This window comes from Triticum dicoccoides, chromosome 2A (assembly GCF_002162155.2).
Source record: "Triticum dicoccoides isolate Atlit2015 ecotype Zavitan chromosome 2A, WEW_v2.0, whole genome shotgun sequence".
Classification (NCBI taxonomy): Eukaryota; Viridiplantae; Streptophyta; class Magnoliopsida; order Poales; family Poaceae; genus Triticum; species Triticum dicoccoides.
Window position 1 is genome coordinate 353468394 of NC_041382.1, and position 4394 is coordinate 353472787.

Consider the following 4394-nt stretch of genomic DNA (forward strand, 5'->3'; position numbering starts at 1 on the left):
CTATGTCAACTAGTAATGGCGCACTATCCCATGGTGCGCCATTACTAACAATTTTTTTTTCAAAACTACTAATGACGCACCACACACCAGGTGCGCCATTAGTTATATATTACTAATGGCGCACCTGTATCTGGTGCGCCACTGCTATATAGCAGTGGCGCACCACATGCACAGTGCGCCATTAGTAAGCATATCATCTATAGCCCTTTTCCTAGTAGTGCATTGTTGATATAAGAATTGTAAACCTTCTTTCCTACACAGGAAGAAATGTAGCTTATGGTTTGTAAACAAATGAGGATCATTAGTGCTGCATAGCATCATTCAATGCAACTGGAGCCATTGGAAAACAAATATTAGATCCACCTAAAAAATAGCAGATCAATGTGCAAAACTTTGCTTACAACGAATATGCAACGATATGAGATCAGTCAAAAATTAGTGGATTAGTAGGCCCAAATCCATGGCCAATCTGCAATCCATTAGCCATGAACCCATGTACAGGCTGCATTTTCTTTCTAGCTAGTAAACATTTCAAATGGTAGCATAGCACAAGAAAATTAAGGGAATTTTCAAATTACATAAAACCCACACTCTCCGTAAAGATGATCACATCCTCATGTATTTTTCATAGTCCATGGACTTCGTAAACTACACTTTTGAATCTGAACAACTCTCTGACAATTGACGAATACCTTGGGTGGAAGAAGAGAACCAGCCTTCTCACGGCCCTTTGTATCTACGGGGGCTTGGCCAGATAACCTAATGTTTTTAATACCTCCAAGAACTGCTTCCCAATTTTCTGGAGCTGCAACTACACACATTACTATGTTAGCTTCTTGATCAGCAAATGGACATGAGGATCAACACAGATACAACTAGGAAAAAAACTCTTAATAGAGTAGCCAAAATATCTAATTTTGACACAATTGCTTCGCATGGTTTTAACTATTAAAGTGGTACTGATACGTATGTAATGATCTGAAATCAGGAAAAGTGGACTGAATTTATTCAAGAGCTTAAGTTGAAACAATTTGAACTCCGTGAAAAATTAGGCATCGCAATAAAAATGTTTGCGGGGATCAAAAGCCAGAATGTAGGAGCAACATGTATGGTTAAATTGATCCCACAAAAGAATGTAAGCACTACATGGACAAAATGATGCAATTCACTAATTCAAAAATTGAGGACATATTGTGCGTACTGATTATATAGGTTTGACATAATATCACGTTATGTTTGAGGAAGCTGGGTCTATCTATTTTAAAGATCATCATTTTGGAAACACGTATTTATATACTCAGGGCTGCAACCTTGGGTTGAGGAGTACATATGACTTGGTGCATTCTAGTAAAGGGCTCTGCCTTGTGTTGGTTTTACTTTATTTTATGTTTCATGTACATCCTTCTAAACTTAAAATATAAATACACCCGGTAGGGAAATCTACTGTCTTCCTAAGAAAATCAGGTTGCAAGAACAGAAATCATCTATAGTAAGAATAACAGCGACGTCATCTAAAAAATAATAGCATCAATATAATTTGGACAAATTTGACACAATAAATCTTTCTTGTTAATCTTTTGATGTCTAATTACCTTCCACTTTCACAACAGATGAAACTCTGATCTTTTTCTCAAACCTGACTGAAGACGTGAAATGGTAAGCTTTTCATAGGACATAAGGGCAAAATTTACACCTACAGTAAAATGGCATGTGCAGATTTACAACAAGATTAACCATATGCAGGAAACCCAAAAGGGAGGTTACTGCATAGAATAATGATAACAAGCCACGCTTGAAGAAGAAAACGCAAACATGCAATAATTGACTCTTAACCCGCGTAATACTTTCTTCAATGGGACCTGAACTGGACCGAAACACCAATAGTAGAAAATGAAGCATTGCTAAACTAAGAGCACGAATGCACTGAAAGGGTTAAAGTGCAGCTGTACAATTACATCTCAGCATAACCGAACACTCAAGCACACACTAATTTAAACCAAGTCCAGGAAGAAGAATTAGTGATGCATGATGCTTTTTTAATATGAAGAGAAACATTATTATAGTTAGTTAGCATATACCTGCTTCTTAGGATGCTCCTCCTTTACTTCAAGCACCCGGTTCAACATTTTCCTCTCCATAGAATTCATTTCAGACTTGGAGTAGTCAAAAGAAACACTGGGTTCACACTCCACTTCCTTTACACCTGAAAAGGCAGAAGTCATGCTTTAGACAAAACGAGTAATAGTAAACAAACTATGAAAACAAGAATGCGGATTTTAACAGTCATAGATATGACTGAGTGGAAAGTATCGAGTCGTAGCTAAAGTGAATCGATGCATAACAAAATTTTAGTGTCTTTTGTGGAAGAAAAAAAGAAAATATTTTGGATCATATTTATGTCTTGAAATTAAAAGGTTCAGGCAACATGAACATACATAAATAAGTGAGAATTTTTTCCTCAAGGGGGTTTCTACACTGAATATGTACAAGCCATGATTGAAGAAAAAAACACATAGATGCAACTACTGACTCTTAACATTCATAATACTCCTTAAGAAATGCCAAAATATAAGCGCATGGGACATGTAGAGCAATTTATTAATGAACTATGATAGACTTTTTGCTTTCATAATAGTCCTTAAGCAATGCAAAATATAAGCGCATGGTACATGTAGAGCAATTGATTGACGACCTCTAATTGTCGATCAAACCATTTAGAGGAAACATATAAAATTACCTGGTGAACTATTCTTATTTGATTATGCTGGTACCCTCTTTGTAGTTACTAACATTTTTCCCTCGGCCTTCACACATCAACAATCTTCGATGTCTGGAACAATACCAACCTGCATATGTGTAAATATTTTCTTCAGTGGGACATGAATTGGACCAAAAACCAACAGTGGAAAAGGAAGCACTGCTAAACTGACAACACGGATGCACAAATGCACTAAAATGTTTAAACTCCAGTTGTGCAATTACAATCTCAGATAATTGAACACTCAAGTGGACTGTAAGGTGCGCTCAGATAATGGACTAACGCTCAGATATAGTGAGCAAAATCAGTCTCTCTCTCGCGCGCGCGTGCTCGCGCACACACATACACAGAGAAGTAGGGAGAGGGACGCACCTGGCAATGGCCTTCGTTGCCCGCTTCTGGTGTCCCGAGCCATTCCAAGGCTTGCCGCCGCTGCTACTGCAGAAGCAGCCATCAGGCACACTGCAGAATCGAAGGCGGCGCACCTCGACTTGTGCTCCCCTTGCCAATCGCCGGCAGTTAATGAAGAAGAGGAGGGTTAGGGTTTGGAAAGGGGACTGTGAGAGCAATAGAGAACCGAGACGGGCTAAGAGGAGAGCCGCACTTCTCCTGTCGAGTGCACACGAGGATGACGGCTACGGCGACAACGCCGGGGATGCGGACGGCGGGATCCGGCAGGCCGGGAGAAGGAGCCGGCGGTGGCATGGGGGCAGCTAGGGTTGGCAGGTTGAGGTTGATCCCCTTGTCGCCTTGAACACCCTTGGGCTTCTAGGTAGAGAAGGAGCACCTGGAGCTCAAGCTCGTCCATGGCGATGGGGAGGAGTTGGTGGTTGGTGGGAGGAAGAACGTGGGCACGGGAGCCGCCGCCGCTGTCTACAGATGAGGAGCGAGCGAGGGAGGGAGGCGGCTGCGTGGGAGGGAGGGAGATGTGGGGGAGGGAGGAGCAGGCGAAGGTGGCAGCCGGTGGATGTAGGAGATGGCGGCGGCATGTGGTGGGCTGGTGGCCACGGGAGGGGTGGAGGACGAGCGAGTGCGGGGAGGGGTGAAAAAGGATGGCTAGGTCTCCACGGCAGTAATATATACCCATAAGCTAAATGACTACAATGCCCTCAACGGGGCTCCAATTTTATAGGCGGTGGCATGAAAGAGAAGGGACTATTCATTGCAACGGCCTTAGTTTTGATCTGGCAGCCCAGATCGTCCGAGAACGAGATCTGACGGGCAGAAATGCATCAGAGAAAGGATCCGATGACCGAGAGTGCCTGAGCTCTAAGGAGCCAGGTAGCTAACTTCGTCTTATCTTTATGTATTCATTTCTCCCGAACTGCATGTGATAAATAATTAAGAAGATTAGCTAATCACTATACGAGTGTCGGATAGGATTACGAAATGGCGGACCGTCATAATAGTGTCGTATAGGATAACTATCGCACACGCTATTCTGTGGTGCAACATTTATGATGCGTACCACGTCAAAATTAGTTCATGATTGTAAAGCGTGTAAGATAAGGTGACTATCACAAACATTTAGTTCGCTTGCATCGTTTGTGATATTGTCTGACATCACGCACGCTTCACAAATAACAACTCTGTGCATGGTCGCACATGTTTCCTCTCTGTGAACCGTGTCAGATTA

The 4394-nt window shown here is 42.1% G+C and overlaps 1 long non-coding RNA gene across 8 annotated transcripts; it reads right to left on the reverse strand.

Annotated features, from left to right (window-relative positions):
- Positions 1 to 419: 419 nt before the first annotated feature.
- Positions 420 to 3795, reverse strand: LOC119354571. Of its 8 annotated transcripts, none has more exons than XR_005171069.1 (5): positions 3131 to 3795; positions 2738 to 2846; positions 2079 to 2203; positions 1593 to 1636; positions 420 to 805 (listed from the first exon to the last, which is right to left on the reverse strand). It is a non-coding gene; the product is annotated as an uncharacterized LOC119354571 (long non-coding RNA). The 8 variants fall into 8 exon arrangements; XR_005171066.1 differs by having other exon boundaries at positions 420 to 811; XR_005171065.1 differs by having other exon boundaries at positions 1593 to 1640.
- Positions 3796 to 4394: the final 599 nt, after the last annotated feature.